The sequence below is a fragment of the Schistocerca serialis genome, chromosome 4 (genome assembly GCF_023864345.2).
Source record: "Schistocerca serialis cubense isolate TAMUIC-IGC-003099 chromosome 4, iqSchSeri2.2, whole genome shotgun sequence".
NCBI lineage: Eukaryota > Metazoa > Arthropoda > Insecta > Orthoptera > Acrididae > Schistocerca > Schistocerca serialis.
The window spans coordinates 479819800-479839341 of NC_064641.1; the positions used below are offsets into that span (position 1 = coordinate 479819800).

At 41.4% G+C, this 19542-nt stretch overlaps 1 non-coding gene across 1 annotated transcript; it reads left to right on the forward strand.

Moving 5' to 3' along the window:
- Positions 1–1306: 1306 nt before the first annotated feature.
- Trnat-ugu (transfer RNA threonine (anticodon UGU)) lies at positions 1307–1380 on the forward strand. Its single transcript has one exon. It is a non-coding gene; the product is annotated as a tRNA-Thr (tRNA).
- Positions 1381–19542: the final 18162 nt, after the last annotated feature.

Below are 19542 nucleotides of genomic sequence, written 5' to 3' on the forward strand. Positions count from 1 at the left end.
CTGATGACCTCAGAAGTTAAGTCCCATAGTGCTCAGAGCCATTTGAACCATTTAACACAGCATTGTAACCGGCAACACATATAATTCTTTTAGGATATTACGCAATAAAAGATAAGACGTTGGACGAAATGCTAATTTGTTATGAAGTAATCGTGAGACATGATCTTCTTGTTTGAGTAAGGTAAAGGTTAAGTAATACACACACGTTTAGAAGTATCAAATGACAGTCTACGGGAAGGGATAGAGGCTCTCCTTGGACGTACACTCAGCTATACAGGCTTTCATTATTGCAGGTACAAGAGAAAGGGGCGAATACACGACAGTGAAACAAGTAAATAATCCTAATAAATATAAATCCTTAAAACCAAAAGTTTCTCCAAAACGCTGTATTACGACTGAGTACATGAACACCTTACAACAGTGCTCCAGACTGCATATATCCACTTGAAGCAAAAAAATATTATATGTGTTCCACATTGCCATTGCTCACGTGAAAGCAGCCTCATCGATGCCTGTACACGTTGAAGAATCCAAAGCGTGTTTCTGATGCACTGACAACCATCTTCCCCCACTGCAGCCTGTTAATGAAGCTCGGAGCATACGGAAAGGTTTACCAGATATGTGTGGCTTCTTAAGTAATAGAACCCAATACGCTGTGTTCGACGACGAGTGTTCATCAGGGACAAGGAAATGTGGTAGGACCGGTATTATTGTCTGCATACATACATGATCTGACGGGTAGGGTGAGCAGCAATATGTGACTGTGGTGGATAGGAACGTGTCGTCGTTGAATGATTGTAGGAGAAAACAAGATGACGTAGACAAAATTTCTAGTTGGAGTGACGAATGGCAGCTACCTATAAATGTAGAAAGATTTAAGTTAGGGCAGACACGTAGGGGGGAAAAAAGCAAACAAACTTGTAATGTTCGAATACAGTATTGGCAGTGTGCTGTTTGACACAGCCACGTCAATTAAATATCTAGGCGCAACGTTGCAAAACATTATGAAATGGAACGAGTATATAAGGACTGGGATTCGCACCAGGTCGTATTAAAGGAAGAGACTGAATCAGTTCAGAGGTGGACTGCTAGGTTTGTTACCGGTTGGTTCGAGGAACACGGAACTATTGCGGAGATGCTTATGGGACTCATATATGAATCTCTGGAGGGAAGACGACCTTCGTTTCGAGCAACACTAAATGTCTATAAGGTACATTACATATGTAGAATTGTGGACAGTTCGGAATGTGTGTCTCACGGGAAGCGTGCAAGGGATAAGTCCCTGCAGTCGCGCTATTCAGCTGTGTCCTCGGTGGCTCAGATGGATAGAGCGTCTGCCATGTAAGCAGGAGATCCCGGGTTCGAGTCCCGGTCGGGGCACACATTTTCAACTGTCCACATCCAGGTATATCAACAACCCCTGTCGGCAGCTGAGGGTTTCAGATAGTCATCATTTACTAATAAGAAAATTTATCGAACCGGCATTTGAGGCTGACTGCAGAACGATTCCACTGCTTCCAACGAACATTTGGCGTACGGAGCACGAAGGTAAGATAAGCGAAATCAGAGCTCACACGGAGACATATAGATAGCCGTTTTTTCCTCGCTGTATTTTCGAGGGGAACAGGAAAGGAAATGACTGGTAGTGGTACAACGTACCCTCCACCACGCAATATATCGTGGCTTGCGGCGTATGAATGTTGATGTAGATACGCAATGCATTCTCGGAGTTCATCGAGACTGTCAACAAGGCTGGAATACACCAGAACTTTTAAATACTTCCCCCTCCCCCCCCCCCCCCAGACATACACAAATACACAAAATCGACAAGTTCAAGTACGGGAGAAGTTGAAGGCCATGGTATTGGCGAATCACGACCAATGCACTTGCTGTAGATACTCTATATAATAAGATATCGCGATTGATGATAAAACAAACTAGGACGGGTTATCACTTTGTAATTTATGCCTCCCTTGTGGTATTTGGAAATAAAGGTACCCTTAGAAGTTAACAGTGTTGAAGCATTGGCATGACTGTACTTGTGCACGCGTTATACAGGGTTCCCGGAACTGTGTTTATTACGATGTGTGCTTGTTTCAATGTCCTCACCTCTCCCTTTTGTTTGTGCTTATAAGTGAAACACAATGAATATGCTTCAGTGTTAGAAAACGATTTAGAAACGTCGAACTACATTTTGCAAAATCATTTCTCCAAAATGTATAAACAACATTCTTGAAGCTCCTTTTTACACTTAATTCCACTCTGTATACATGTTTATTTGCGCTATTGACGTGCATTATGTAGAACTACTGAATCCGTACTATCCTATCATCAGGCAATAATTCATTTTCACCATTTTAGATTTTAGTATCTCCCAGAAAATTCCAATCACCGTTTACCCATCTTGGAAGCTCATTATATACCGACTTCAGACTTCATTTAAGAAGGTAGAAATGAGTGCCTTTAACATTATCTGCTTACAAAAAGTTTTATTCGACGTGAAATGCTGACTATATGTCTCTCAGAAGCACGCGGAAAAGTAAGACGTAAACAAATACAAAATCTCTATAAAACGTCGTGTAACATATTACACAGCAAAATGAGAAGAACTGTAACTTTGTAAAGAAATAGATAGGGACAGATGTTTGTTGCAACAGAAGTACTCTTCATCAACACATACGAGTATTTTAAACAAAAAAATGAACACCTTTCTCATAGTGTGCCTCTCATTTCGGGAAAGGGAAAGATAGACGAGAGAGGATGAAGACAGAAAACTAAAAGACAACATCGCTACTCGACCAGTCTAACAGTCTGTGACATGAGTTGTAACCGATATGGTTGGCTGAATGGACGCTATTAAGCAGAATATAAAGATGTGGGTTTGTCAGAATTAAGTGACTCGCTCTAACGACTACAAGGAAGTTGATAAGTTCAGTCGAGTCTTCGAGTTCACTTAACCTTGTAATCATGCTGTAATCTCATGAAGGAATTGAAGCTGACGTTACGCACAGGTTTAATCAGTAACAACTTTGGGCATTAAGTGCAATGACACTCAAAATGGAGAGGACCAGACAATAGCCACACGCTTTGAGTTATAAACAGGAAAGTGAAAGACGAAAACACTTAGAAGCTACAAGACAATAAAGAGGATCATTGATAGCTTATATTGTGAGATAAAATTAAAGGAACATTTTTCTTTGCTAGAGGAACGGTGGAGAAGTGATAAGGACGGATTATACATTTATATATTTCATGAATATCCATTGTTGCAGCATCTATTTTTCTAAAATTGGCTGTGGTTTACCTATTTGTTTAACACTTACAAATAATGAGACAATACTGTTAGTTTAGCTGTAAATTACATTTTGATGTTCATTTATCGCAATTCAAAAAGGAAAATGACAAATGCAACTTACATATCAATGCTGAAACCAAACCATGCTTCTTAAATAATGTTGTTTACCCTCCCCTTCTATCAGTAGCATTACATGGCAATAAAAAGGACGTCGCCTTAGAAGATGTTAATACATTAATAAAATCACAGATACGCTATTTGACTACACAAATTAGATCTGTCTATGGCGCCTACAGCACGTTCCCTGCTTCTGTGCTAGTTATTCCATGTCACTGATGGACGGATTCAGTATCAGTGTCCTCGACACTCCATAAATACATTCTGTGGTTTCCTTTTTTTCCTATAGTTTCTATTCTATATTTAGGTGGTACGGTATTGTACATGGTGATACCAAGATTATTTGCTAATAAAACTCTTCTCTTAGAAACAAAATTCACTGAATTGTTCATAATTACTAATGTATCTGTGTGTTCACAAATGAGATAAAAACATATAATCTATGTTTAAATATCAGCTACCGTTAATGTGTTCGTATTTCCAGTTCCTTTCTCTCCCTCCCTCTCTCTCTCTCTCTCTCTCTCTCTCTCTCTCTCTCTCTCTCTCTCACACACACACACACACACACACACACACACACACACACACACACACACTGCTCAGGCTCAGTGCAATTATGATAATCGGTACGTGTCCCATGTTCAGGTCAATTTGCACACCTTCGAAGATCACAATTCAAATTCTATCCTTCAGGATTGTAACAGAGTAACTTACCCGGAGATAAGCTATCCACTTTCTTAAATAGCTTGTTGTCTAAACTTTTGGAAGTAATTTTTGGAATCAAATATTTCATGCACCTTTCCATCAGTTTCCCGTCCGGAAATGATACTAAGAAAGAGAGAAAAGGAGAAACCAGGAGTGGTGAATGACGCGAAGGCTAGCAGAGGAAGGGGACGGACAATGCCCCCTTCCAGGCGAGCCGACCACGCCAGAGCAGACGCGCCGGTGTAATCTCGTTACGGAAGCCAGGTCGTCGCTCCGAGAGCTATGACGTCCGTCCGTCAACATGTGTGCGGGAAAGAAAAGACGCTGAAGCTGCTTCATGTACCAGACGTTATAGTGAAGTTTTCCTTCGTACTCAACTGGTCAACGCATATGCATACAGCATGTATCTTACTGCTAATTGCAGCTACATACGTACGAAACCGGCAATATTATTACCAAATGCCTCGCATAACAGAAAGGCGGAAAACAAAAGAGGATGTCTGGCCGCGTCTCGAGGGATGAAAAAGTGTCAAGTAAAAACTTGACGTCGTTAATGCTTCACTAAAATATTTTCTAATTTCTGATGGTCCTTGTCAGAAATACTAATTGTGACGTATTTTCTAGCCGAAAAGAAAAGTAAAAACTGCCCCAGAATCAATTCAGTCATGACAAAAAACCACACAAAATTGCGTTTTCCTCACTAAAAACAACTTTACAGATTGCTGTGGTCCTCAGTCCGAGGACTGGTATGGCGCAGCTGCCAGCGCTAGTCTGTCATGTACAAGTCTCTGCATCTTTGCATAACTACTGCAGTCTACATCTACAAGGGTGGACAAAGAAAGGAAACAACGAAAACACAAAACATTGTCATGCCTAACACTGTTTAGAAAAACCGTTGGCACTGGAAACAGCTTCCAGTCGTGTCGTAATGGATAAATACAGCTCCTATATGGTTTCCAAAGGAGTCTTATACTATCAGTCCTGGAAAGTACTGGCAACTTCAGACGGCGATGACGGAGGTTGACAGCGACAATGCATTCTTCTCTTTAATGTTGACCACAAATGCTCAATAATGTTGCGATCTGGTGAATGTGGTGGCCAGTGAGCATGCGACAAAACTAGTCATGGATGATGCGAATTGGGTGAAATTGGGCCGTGTTGTCTCGAAACATATCGTCACCACTCGGGAAACAACTATATACCAATCGGATCAGCCAAAATGGTCACATAATCCTTAGCAGTAAGGCAATCCTGCAAAGTAATCACGTGGACGACGAAATATAATGCTGTAGCTGTCCAAATCATCACTGAACCTCCGCCATGTTCCATTTTTGGGACGCAAGCACGGCCAGAAGCTGGAGACTGAAAGAAGACACTTCCGGAAAACACTGACTTTCTTCCATTGCTCCACGGACCAAGTTTCATGGTTCCGGCACCACGTTATCCTGCTACGGGCATTTTCATCACAGAAGAGTGGTTTTGCAATTCCAGCTCACCCTGTAACTCTCTGCTTACGGAGCTTCCTTCGTGTTGTTTTGATGCAAGTGCGAATCGATTCTGCGATGACTTTTTCAGCTGTCGACCGTCTCAGTCCTCTTCAGTAACTTCATGTCAAAATCACTCAATACACACTTTCGTCCGCGTTGTGACGCAGTGGATGATGTTTCTCCGCTTTTACTGTATGCGGTATAAATATTCGATGTGGTGCCTCTTCAAGCACCAAACACTTCGGCTACTTTGGATACGGAAGCGCCCACCACACGAGTACCAGCTATTTCACTGACTTCCGACATGATGCTCTCACAACTACACGCAACACTGTTCTGACCACGGTTGACACTTGCCACGTATTGAGGACATTGCAGATGTGCCGTTCGTGGTCAAATACAAGAGGATAACCTGCAGGCTTGACTAAGATTTGCATTTGTATTTAAGCATGCATTTCTCGCAGTGTTGCTATGTTTGTGTCCAACCCCGGTATTTCAATTGGCTTACTATAAACGAGCTTTGGCTTCTCTCTACAATTTTTACCTCCCACACTTCAGTCATTCACCAAATTAATTATTACTTGATGTCTCAGGATGTGTCCTATCAACTATCCCTTCTTTTAGTCAATTTGTGCCAAAAAGATCTTTTCTGTCAGACTCTGTTCAGTACCTCTTCTTTGGTTATCTCACCTTATTTTCAATATTCTTCTTTAACACCACATTTAAAAAGCTTACAAAAATAGTTCAAATGGCTCTAAGCAATATGGGACTTAACATCTGAGGTCATCAGTCACCTAGAATTAGAACTACTTAAACATAACTAACCTAACGACATCACACACATCCATGCCCGAGGGAGGATTCGAACCTGCGACCGTAACAGCAGCGCAGTTCCGGACTGAAGCGCCTAGAACCACTCGGCCACAGCGGCCGGCGAAAAGCTTACATTCTCTTCTTGTTTATGCTGTTTATGTTCCAAGCTTGATTTCAATATAACTCTACATGCCATTCAAATACTTTCGGGAAAGACTTCCTAAGGCGTACACATACATTAGGTGTTAAAATACCCCTTTTTCCTGAAAAACCTTTCTTGCTATTGTAATTGGTTTCTTATATCATTTTTTTACATCGTCCATCACGAGTTGTTTACTGCCGAAATTGCAAAACACCTCAACTGTCTTTAATCTCTCATTTCCTAATCTAATTCCCACAGCATCATCTGGTTTTCCAAGTCATTTGCCGTCTCTGCCAGACTTACCACGTCTTCGGTAAAGCTTAGTTTTTCTTTCGTCCCTCTAAACTTTAATGCCTTTTTCAATTCGCTTCTCGGCTTCTTCTGCAGCCTCCTCACTGTACAGACTGAGTAACAGGAGAATAGCCTACAACACTCTCTCCTCAATTGCTGCCTTTAATATCCTACCACTCTTATACTTGCAGTCTTGTTTCTACACAAATTATGAATAAGTTTTCCGTCTCTCTATGTTGTCCCTGATAACTTCAGAACTCTAAACAATATTTTCCTGTCAATATCATAAAACACTTTTTATGTATCTACAAATGCAATAAATATGGTTTTGGCTTCCTTTGATCTCTCTTCTAACGTAAGTCGTAGGGTCAATATTGCCTTTCATTCCTATATTTTCCAGGCACGACTTACTGCCCTTACTGTTCGGTAATATTCATACCTGTATACGTGCGAAAATGTAAATGTGCGGAAATGGATCGTCTGTTGCGTCCCTTTTCATTTCTGTGGGTGCTTATAAATAATATACCACTAACGGAACTTAATCCAATATGTATAGAAGAATTTCACAATGTTTAAAGAAAATAATTAAGTTTTTCGTGATGGTGTTTCGTGGATGTCAATAAATCTGACATCGAACGAACGATGTGGGACTAGAACGGGACTAATTAGATAATCAGGTGCCACATTTCCTAATTATAAGTTGCAACAGTAATACGGCAACATCAGATGACATTCAGTACAAAGAACTACCATTTTCTCCACGTGCAGATGGTTTCAGCTTTTAGCCGTTCCACAAATTCGCTTTATTTTACCTGAATTCTTGCAAGATAAGTAAGGATAAAATTCGCACAGTACAGATGTCTAGAGCTTCTTCTGAAGCAACAAATTCAACGTCTTAAATTAACCTAAAAGTTATACATAAAGTAAAAGATGAGAAACAGAGAAAAACTGAAGAGTACACTATTAGATTACTTAATCTTACGCTGTTCATGTAGCGTAAAAGATTGTTTGCAAACGAAGTATCACTTTCTTCCCAAACAAGAACGCTTCCACTAAACGAAAGTATATACAGAGTCAAAATATATACTGTACAATGTATTTCTATACAGGTATGGTACTGCTACTTTCTTTCTTTCTCTGTTTTAGCGAGTCAGAATGGTTTTGTAACGTAGCTATAGTGTAACTATGTTTGTAAAATGTTTTTATATTTCTGTTTCACTTGAAATATGTAAACACTACCTCTCCCACCCGGTTGGCCGTGCGGTGTAAGGCACGGCATTCGGCGGGAAGGAGCGCCTGGTCCCCGGCACCAATCCGCCCGGCGGATTTGTGTCGTGGTCCGGTGAATCGGCCAGTCTGTGGATGGTTTTTAGGCGGTTTTCCATCTGCCTCGGCGAATGTGGGCTGGTTCCCCTTATTCCGCCTCAGTTACACTATGTCGGCGATTGCTGCGCAAACAGGTTCTCCATGTACGCGTACACCACCATTACTCTACCACGCAAACATAGGGGTTACACTCGTCTGGTGTGAGACGTCGCCTGGGGGGGGGGGGGTCCACTGCGGGCTGAACCGCACAATAACACTGGGTTCGGTGTGAGGCGGCGGAGGGGTTAAGTGGACTGCGGTAGTCGTTGTGGGGTCGTGGACCACTGCGGCTGCGGCGGGGACGGAGCCTCTCCATCGTTTCTAGGTCCCCAGTTAATATACAATACAATACAATACTATCTGTACTACTGTTGTTATGTATGGTCTTCAGTCCAGAGACTGGTTTGATGCAGCACTCCATGCTACTCCATCCTGTGCAAGCTTCTTCATCTCCGATTAAATACTGCAATCTACATCCTTCTGAATCTAGAATGAGATTTTCACTCTGCAGCGGATTTCGAGCAGTTATGAAACTTCCTGGCAGATTAAAACTGTTTGCCGGACCGAGACTCGCACTCGGAACCTTTGCCTTTCGCGGACAAGTGCTCTTCCATCTGAGCTACCCAAGCACGACTCACGCCCGGTCCTCACAGCTTTACTTCTGCCAGTATCTCGTCTCCTACCTTCCAAACTTTACAGAAGCTCTCCTGCGAACCTTGCAGAACTAGCACTCCTGAAAGAAAGGATATTGCGGAGACATGGCTTAGCCACTGCCTGGGGGATGTTTCAGAATGAGATTTTCACTCTGCAGCGGAGTGTGCGCTGATATGAAACTTTCTGACAGATTGAAAATCTCATTCTGGAAACAACCTCCAGGCTGTGGCTAAGCCATATCTCCGCAATATCCTTTCTACCAGGAGTGCTACTTCTGAAAGGTTCGCAGAAGAGCTTCTGTGAAGGCTGAAAAGTAGGAGACGAGGTACTGGCAGAATTGAAGCTGTGGGGACGGGTCGTAAGTCGTGCTTGGGTAACATTTGCCCGCGAAAGGCAAAGGTCCCGTGTTCGAGCCTCGGTCCTGCATACAGTTTTAATCTGTCAGGAAGTTTCTTCTGAATCTTCACTGTATTCATGCTTCGATCTCGCTCTACGATTTTTACCCTCCACGCTTCCCTCCATTACTGAAGTGTTGATTCCTTGATGCCTCAGAACGTGTCCTATCAACCGATCCCTTCTTCTAGTCAAGTTTTGCCACAAATTCCTCTACTCCCCAGTTCTGTTCAGTACCTCGTCATGAGTTACGTGCTCTACCCATGTAATCTTCAGCATTTTTTGTAGCCCCACATTTCGAAAGGTTCTGTTTTCTTCTTGTCTAAACTATTTACCGTCCATGTTTCACTTCCATACGTGGCTACACTCCAGGTGTCAATAGACCCTAGTTCCCCTGTTAGCTAATCTTTTATTCTGTTAAGAAATTTCTATTTCCATTTGCATACGCTTCCTCGGCCAGAGTCAGTTGACAGAATTTCTCTTAGTGTGATACAACATTATAATTTAAAAACTATACTGGAGTAATCAGGGTTTCGCCACGGTCACAGTGGTCTTCTGGGTCTACTTCTCCACTACATTTTTGACATTATGATGTGATGCTGATACCATACTCAGGAAAATTTTGTCAGCTTCCTTGTGATTATTTTCTTCTATGTCCACTTCCAGATGACTATTTTTCCTTTTATATTATTTCTCATGCAAGAAACGCTTCACTTTCAATCAGTAATGTTTTGCAGAAGAACCTGAGGAAACTCTTCCTCCTTCTCCGTCAAATTTGATTACAATGACATGTTTTTATAATAAAGGTTTCTCCGATTGTATGAATTTATTATTTGTGAGTTTTTGATAACGAAGACATCTTTTTAGGGTTCTGCACCTCAGTCGGTAAAAACGGAACCATTATAGGATCACTGTGTTTTCCGTCCTATCTGCCTGTCCATCAGTTAAGACCTCTTTTCGTAGGAATGGGTTAAGGTATCGAGTGGAAATTTACATAAGATACTAAAGTCTACCGACCCTTGGCGGTGCAAAAAACTGAAGCCTATAGGTCAATGTAGTCAAAAGATACGCACATCTGTTACGGCCCTTTATTCTCAGGAACAGATACTGGCATTAAGTGGAAATGTATGTCAAACACTACGGTCTACGATCCCTTGACGGTGCAAAAGAATTAAGCTTCTAAATCAATGCAATCAAAAGATACGGTCATTTATGTCACATGTTTTGAAATTCGCAAACTCACTAATCAAAACCTACAGATGAACTATCTATGTACGCGTACATAATTAAATTCGCATGGAACTCCTGTCCCACCCGTATCACCACTGTCGCCTGTGAACTTTATTACATTGTCGTCGGTGAACTTTATTAGTTGTACCTATCACTCCCGTTCTCATATTTTCTTTCAGTTTTTTCTGCTTTATTTATTCTGCAGAGAAGTTAAAGTAGCGAGAAACATGTTATTCACACTAGTGCTCGCTGAAAACTACTGCGACCGGACCTGAGCACAACTAGAGAAAAAGCGGCAGCTTTTACCTCAAGGGCATTGTAAAAACCCTCGCTGAGGAAACAAGCCACTTCATAAAATGTAGAGAAAGGTCAACAGCCTGCGTATTTTGGATTGTCTTAGAAAATAAGAAATTTTTTCAGGGCCGGCAGGTTCAATGTAGCTATTGCTACATCCTGCAAAATAAGATACAAAAGCTAACACAATATAAATACGAACGTAGAAAGTGAGACATATTCCACTGTGCACAGACTGTTGAGAAACAGTCTATAACGCTTGTAAGGGTTTTGCACAGTAGATTGTGCTGGGAAATAACTGTTAAGAAAAACATTTGATACATCGCGCCGTTTCCAAGTCAATTAGCATTGAAGTTAGCCAAATTCAAGCGGCTCTCCAGAGGTGGTATCGTCAAACGTGTCCTTCGTTTGGTTTCCTAAAGCCCAACAAGATAGTGATATAAAAATTCGACGTGGATCGGTAGTAAGAACAGAACCCGAGCCAAGTGTTTGGCAGTTTCGTGCGGTACCATCTACGCTGTGGGTACAACTGACGCTAATTGAACTAGCGCACCCAACAATCTTCTCACCTAAGTTGAATGTTATTTAACTCGGAAACGGCGCAACGTATCAAATTTTTTCTTGACAATTGTTTCTTAGCACGAGCCACTCTGTAACACCTTTACAAGCTTTTCATACTATTTCTGACAGCCATGTATAGAGTTACTAAATGTACGTTGTAAGAGGTACCTGTAGCAATAGGTTATCTCGTGCCGGCTCGATGTCAGAGTTTGGCTACAGATCCCCGTTGGTGGAAAACGCAGCTACACAGTTACACTGTTGAGCCGAAACATTATAACCGCCTGTTTAATAGCGTGTTGATCCACTTTTCAAACAGGGCACAAGAGCGATTCTGCTTGGCATGGATTCTACAAGTCCTTGATAGGTTTCCAGATGTATGTGGCACGAGATGTATACTGACAGGTCATTAAACTCCCCGCAAGTTATTGGATTGTGGTGTGAGTTCGCTGTCATGCTCCTCAGACCACTGCACCACGATTCTGGCCTTGCGTCGCGGAGAGTAATACTGGTGTAACATGTTATCGCCATGAGGGAAGACTTCAAGCATGAAGGAATGCACGTTGTCCGCAGTAATGTTCACGTCAATCACTGCTGTCATGACGTCTTCGAGTGCTACCGTAGATCCCACAGAAGCCCAACTCAATGTACCACATAGCACAATCCTGCTCTCGGTGACCTGCATCTTTGACGCGGTGCACGTTTCAAGCAGCCATTCTCCTAGACGATGGCGTGTAAGGGCCCAACCATCGACCTGGTATAAAAGGAAACGTTTCTATTGATCCATGGTGAAAGCTCAGTGATGCTGTGCCAACTGCAGTCATAACTGACGATGTCGTCGGGTCAACACAGGAAGACCTAGGGGTCGAGCTCCATTTTCAGCGATGGCCTTTGAACCATGCGCTCCGAAACACTTGTGTCTGTGCACCAGCATTGTACTCCGTCGTCAGATCTGCCACAGATCGCTGCCTATTCTGGAATAATTCTGGAATACACAGCGGGGGATCCTCCGACGTGTAGGTTTTGTGGTAGGACGTGGATGTCCATTACCATACGGCCACCATTCTACAACTACTTTCCATAGGTGCTCAAGACAGGAGTAAGCAGACAGCCTACCAGCTTCGCCGTTTCAGAGATTTTCGTGTCCAGCCGCGGCGCCACAACAATGTACCCTTTGTCAAAACCGCTCATATCAGTGGATTTCCCCATCTGCAGCTCGGATCTTCGCTATAATGACTGCCCATTCGTCTCTCTTCCGTTTACATTATTTCCTTACTACGTCACTGATCTCTACTACCTACAACATATATAACTGAGACAGTGTAGATATCTATTTGATATGTACTTATTATTTTGGTGTCAGGCAGGTAACGTAAAGATACATGCAATCTTATTGTATTCGAATTTTTGGTAGTTTCTGACATATACTAGTAACATGGAAAAAAACGTTGAAAGTACGACGCTGCTGGAAGCTTTTTAGAACCCAGAATAACAGGATTTGCAGTGGCTAGGAAAACGGCGACGAATGGCGAAACCGTTTTCAGAAAGCATGACGGATGGTGCCGGGTGTAATAGTTACAAGCCGATATCCATTACATTCTCCTTTTCAAACGGATACAGAGTTAACATCGTTATCATATGATCTGTAGTGCTCTTTTATGTTGGGGGAGGGGGTCAGAACCACCTCGTCTCCTGTTCCAAGTGCTGGTTAACTCCGTCCGAAGGTATGGACCGAGCACCACTTCATCCTCTGCCAATGGGCGTCATTGGACGCGGATATGGAACGGCGTGTGGTCAGCACACCGCTCTCCCGGCCGTTGTCAGCTTTCGTGACCGGAACCACCACTCCTCAACGAATAGCTCCTTTATTGGCCTCACAAGGTCTAAGTGGACCCCCCTTGAAAACAGCACTCGGCAGACCCTGACAGTCACCCATCCAACTGCTAGCCAAGCCCGATAGCGCTTAACTTCGGTGATCTGACGAGAGCCGGTGTTACCACAGCGGCGAAGCCTTTGCACTACCGGTTAAGTTCTAAAAATAATGATGAGATGCTGAACGGAAAGGTAGTGAGTCGCCTAAAACTTTTAAAGGAACAACTCTGCAATTCGATACGTTTTCCAGTGAGTGTAATACATTTAAAGTAAACGTTGTAAGCGTATTGCCATATGGCTGGCTTAGATGTGGAGTATCTTTGCGGGCGGCCGCGTCTGTAGAGTCGAGCGCGTGACACCGAACTGTTATGTTGTGTTGAGGATAGCTATGCATGTAAGAAGCATTGTTAGAATGGAAGTTGAAGTGTTGCTACAAGTGCTAATATAGTAAAGTGATGAAATTGGAAGTGATTCAGAGGAAAATGCGTCAAGATGTAATTAAAAATGAGCAGTCCCGCCGATAATGTATTTGTGTATGCTCTCGTTGCGTGTCGCACAGCATCTATCATCCGCGCCGTGTTCGGTCTCCCAGAATGAACTCATGTGAATCAGTAGAAATTAGTCACCATAAAAGAGTGCAGTGCCAGTGTCTTGTAGCGAGCGTGTGAACGTGCGTTCGATCATCGCGTTTCCGCAATATTAACAATCACCCGCGCCGCGACGGTTGCGCGCACGCTCGTACAAGTGAGAACTGAGAATTGAAAACTTTACGGACAGTGTTACATCATTACTAATGTGACGGAGGACTGGTAACAAAGAAATCTGTTTATGCCTGGCGAGCGTAAGAACTTTCGTTCGATTATTCGGCTTTCGCATCATCAACAATCATCCGCGCCGTGTTCGGTATGCGTACGTTCGCCCAAGTGATATTGTGGACAGATCATCATCAAGATTCTTAGTTGGGATAAACGTTTACGACTCAGAGTGTAACCAGTGCAACCTGTGAATTCTTATTGTCTCAGAATATAGTTGTTCATACCAGACGTAGGACAGTGTTGTGTTTTAACGTTGAGTGGCTCCCCTAAACCCGCTTGCATTTTTCGATAGATAATTTCAGGCAAGCCAACAGCAGTGTGGAGCAGAACAGTACGACCGCCGCGGGATTATCAGGTACGTGGTGTGGACAGGGCGCACGGTCGAAACGACAACCAGTAACTAGGAGCCACCCCAACCAATTGTACCCCCGGGCGTGTTACAACGTCTTGTTGCTTTTCTTACGATCTTCAGTCAAAAGACTGTTCTGATACAACTTTCAATGCTAGTCTATCCCGCGCAATTCTGTTCGTCTCCGATCACCTACTGCAACCTCCATCCATTTGAACCCGCTTGCTGTGTTCACCCCTTCGTCTCCCTCTACAGTTTCTACCCTCACGCTTCCCTCCATTACCAAATCAGTTATATCTTTTAGTAAAATTGTGCCATAAATTTCTCTTTTCTCTAATTCGACTCGGTAAATTTTCATTTGTTGGTCGATCAGCCCATCTAATCTTCAGCATTCTTCTACAGCATCACATTTCGAAAGCTTCTATTTTCTTCATGTCTGAACTGCTTATCGGCCAAGTTTCACTTTCGTACAAGGCTACACACCAGACAACTACCTTCAGAAATAGTTAATAATAATTAAACTCATAGTTATTAGACGTTAAGGAATACCTATTTTTCAAAAATGCTTCTCATGCTATAGCTACTCTGTTTTTCATAGTCTCTCTACTTTGGTCATCATCAATCATTTTATTGTTCAGATAACAGAACACATTCACAACTTTTAGTCTCTCACTCTAATTCCCTCAGCCTCATCTGATTTAATTCGGCTTCATCCCATTACTTTTAATTTACTTTTGTTATTGTACGTTGTAAGTAGGCTCTTTAGGTTTGTTTTATTGGTAACGCCACGTAGTGCTCTGTATGAAAATCACTGGCTGTGCTGTGTGCAGTCTGTGGCTGGTTTGCATTGTTGTTGGCCATTGTAGTGTTGGGCAGTTGGCTGTTAACAGCGCGTAGCGTTGCGCATTGGAGGTGAGCCGCCAGCAGTGGTGGATGTGGGGAGAGAAATGGCGGAGTTTTGAAATTTGTAGGACTGGATGTCATGAACTGCTATATATATTATGACTTTTGAACACTATTAAGGTAAATACATTGTTTGTTCTCTATCAAAATCTTTCATTTGCTAACTATGCCTATCAGTAGTTAGTGTCTTCAATAGTTTGAATCTTTTATTTAGCTGGCAGTAGTGGCGCTCGCTGTATTGCTATTGTCTTGATAGTTGAAAGATTGTTTACTGCTTTATGAAATTCCATATGGCTAGTGAATGACGTTTCACGCCTTGCCTATATTGTTTAATATCTAGTTTCTAGCTGCACTGCAGCACTGGTTAAAATAAAATTTTATGGATGTACTAATATAAATATTTTATGCCTACAGATCCAGTAAATAATAACTTTATGATGCACTTCAAAAAAAACGAAGGAGCACAAAAAGACATTTCCCTTCACAGGAATTGCATACGGAATTTTCTTTTCAACTACTTGGTAATTTGTATGGTAGAGTAAGTTGTAGTGCACCACTTTAATTACATAAACATTGAGATGTGAATATACATTTCCCTTATCTGCATTGTTGTGTTTAGTGTACTAGTTTTTCTGCTTGTGGGTTTGTCATGTTTAGATATCAGTTATTACATTTACTTGTTGCTTGCTTTGCCAATCTGCATTTTTTTGTCATTGCTGTTTGTGTTAATTTGTTATGTGCTGCTGCATTGCCTCGTCCATTGGTATATATATCTGATCTCAGTAGATTTAAGTTAGCTTAAGAGGGAGTAGACTAAGAAACTATGATGAATTGGAAGAAATGCATTGAGAAGCTATAAGAAAATGGTTTGGCCAAAAACGTAGTGTACAGTGGAGAGAAACTATTTTTGAAAGAAGATGTGAACAGAATACAGAAAGCATGCTTGGCTAGGACTTTTTTTGGTGGAAACAAATGTTGAAATAAGAGGAAAGCTCTACGGAATGAAGTTTTGGATTGGACTGCAGTACCAAATGTCACACTGAAAACAAACCCTGTCCTGTATTTCTGTGTTATTATGCTATGTGAATTTGTGTTTTTCCTGTCTTTATGTGTTAAGCTAATAAGAGTTATGTTGTAGAATTTTTCTAATAATATGTTATTTACTTCGTAAAGATGTTTAGACATTATTTATTCTGTTTTGTTTTAATGCTCATGTGTGAAGTTGATGTTTCAAAAGTTATTCTGATCTTTTATGTATGTAATTATGTCATAATTCCTGTAACACTGATGTATATGTTTATTTCTGTTCTTTTGTAAAGCCCATATTACTACAAATGTTATCTGTATTGTTATGTTCTTTAATGATGTATTTTGTATCTTTGTTATTGTATTCTCATGTTATAATATTGTAATTGACACCAGTTCATCAAATTAAGTAACTTGTAAGCATTCATTTCACTGCACATATTTTTGTTGGTCATAGTATATGCACAATATGTGAAAAAAAAGTGGACTGTTACTGTTTGGATGTGTGTTAATAATTCAGCAAAGGACTGATTAAAAGCATTGATGGTTCTATGGACAATTCCAAAAACTTTGTGAGTGCACAAGTGGTGGTTTATGGACTTGCTTTATTGTCCGCAAGACTGTTCGATGGTGATTGTGCACCTGCACAGTCGCAACAGATGGCTTCTGGCCGTCTCTACAAAGACTACAGTGGGTCTGCATCTCTGGTGGCCCATCAATACCATTATTTCTACAAGGACTGCACTGGGTCTGCACCTTTGATGACTCACCAATACCATACTCTCTACCAGAACTACAGTGGGTCTGCTCTTTTATGACCTACCTACCTACCAGTATTCTTCAAAACTTTGAATGACTCTGCTGTGGGTTTGCTCTGTTGTGGCCCATTACCTGTCTGCATGTCAAGAGTCAGCACTGTCTTTCCGTTGGAAGGACCACATTACTTCTTCAAGAATGCATGGAAATCCACTACTTCCATGTGCATTTTCTTTTACTGCTCAGACTTTGAGAAAAACACCGCAATTTTACTGTGATGAATGATCAGGACTGTCTTTATGGACTGTGAGAAAATTTTAGCTTTTGACCAACATTGTATCAATAAGTGTGTGCATTTGATTTCTTTGTTATTGTAATTATGAAAAATTTTTTTCAAATCTGTATTGGTCACTGCCCAAAACAATTTGTAAAAATTTTTGTGGAAAGCATCGGGGCTATGTAAGTAGGCTGTTTAGGTTTTTTTAATGGTAACGCCACGTAGCGCTCTGTATGAAAATCACTGGCTGTCCTGTGTGCAGTCTGTGGCTGGTTTGCATTGTTGTTGGCCATTGTAGTGTTGGGCAGTTGGCTGTTAACAGCGCGTAGCGTTGCGCATTGGAGGTGAGCCGCCAGCAGTGGTGGTGTGGGGAGAGAAATGGCGGAGTTTTGAAATTTGTAAGACTGGATGTCATGAACTGCTATATATATTATGACTTTTGAACACTACTAAGGTAAATACATTGTTTGTTCTCTATCAAAATCTTTCATTTGCTAACTATTCCTATCAGTAGTTAGTGTCTTCAGTAGTTTGAATCCTTTATTTAGCTGGCAGTAGTGGCGCTCGCTGTATTGCAGTAGTTCGAGTAACGAAGATTTTTGGTGAGGTAAATGATTTGTGAAAGGTATAGGTCAATGTTAGTCAGGGCCATTCTTTTGTAGGGATTTTTGAAAGTCAGATTGCGTTGCTCTAAAAATACTGTGTGTCAGTTTAAGCACAGTCATATATAATTTTTCTAAGGGGACGTTGCAACGTCTTGTTACTTACTGTCAAGGTAAAATTCATTCTGGTACATTGGTTCATGGGCCTCGCATTCGATAATGTTGTGTAAGCTACTTTTCGTTCTGTTCAACTGCTTTTCATTATCCTATGCCGTCTCTGACAGAATTACGAAGTCATCATCAACTTCAAAGTTTTATTTCTTCTCCCTACACTTTAACCCCCATCCAGAAGTTCTCCTTGGTTGTCTTTCCTGCTTGCGTCTTACACAGATTGAATGACATCGGAGACAGGCTACAAGCCTGTCTCACTCACTTCTCACTCACTACTGCTCTCATAGTCGTTCGAAGGTTCTAACTGAAGACTGATTTATGTAAAATTTGTAAATAAACTTTCTTTCCCTGTTTTTTATCACTACTACATCTATAATTTCAGGGAGTATGTTACTGTCAATAGAGTGATAAGCTTTCTCTAAATCTATAATTGTATAAACGTAGGTTTGTCCTTGTGTAATTTATCTTCTAATACAAACTTAGTGTCAGTATAGCCTTGCGTGCACCTATGTTTCTCCGACATCCAAACTGATCTTTCCCACAGTCGGTTTCTAGCACTCTTTTCATTCTTCTGTAAATAATGGGCGTCAGTGTTTTACAGTCATGACTTACTAAACTAATGGTTTGGTAGTAATCACACCTTCATCGCTTTACTTCTTTGCAACTGGGCTTATTACAGTGTTCCTGAAATCTGGGGGTATTTCGTCTGTCAAATCTTGCACACCCTGTAAAGTAATTTTGGTATGGCTAGCTCCCTCAAGTGTTTCAATAATTAAGAGGAAATGTTGGGACCTTTTTCCTACTGAGGTATTTCAGTATCTTTTCAATTTTTCTCTCACTATCATATTCTCATATCTCTCTTTTTCATCTCAGTTGTAAGCTCTTTTCTTCCTGTAATAATGGCTTCAAGTTTAATAGCGTAAAAAACCGCTTCAGTTGTCAGTAAATGTTTTTGTTTATTGCAAGACGCCGTACAGTCGAAGAGGACGAAGCGGCTGCTAGTCCTACGCACTCGTGCGCTTGTTTGAGGTGGGTGTGATTTGCCCGTCCCCCCTCTCCATAACTCACTGCCCCAACCACCACACATTTACGTTTCCATTATTATTATTACGTGGCACCTGAAAGTGAAGCTTTAGGCTTCGAAACGGTTTATACAATAAATAAGAAAATTACTCGCAACTGAATCACATTTTTAATTTTGTCAATATTTTCTTCAATTGCAGATATTCGCCTGTTCAAATACGTTGTCTTCATTTTTTTCCTCTTAGAGGCCCTCTAAATACTCCGTCCATCTTTCAGTTTGCCCTCCTTTGCTTAGTACTTACTTGGAATCTGTGATCTTGATGTTCATACAGCTGCTACCCTTTCCTCCAAAGATCGCTTTAATTTTCCTGTAGTCAACATCTCTCTTTCCCCTAGTTATGCAC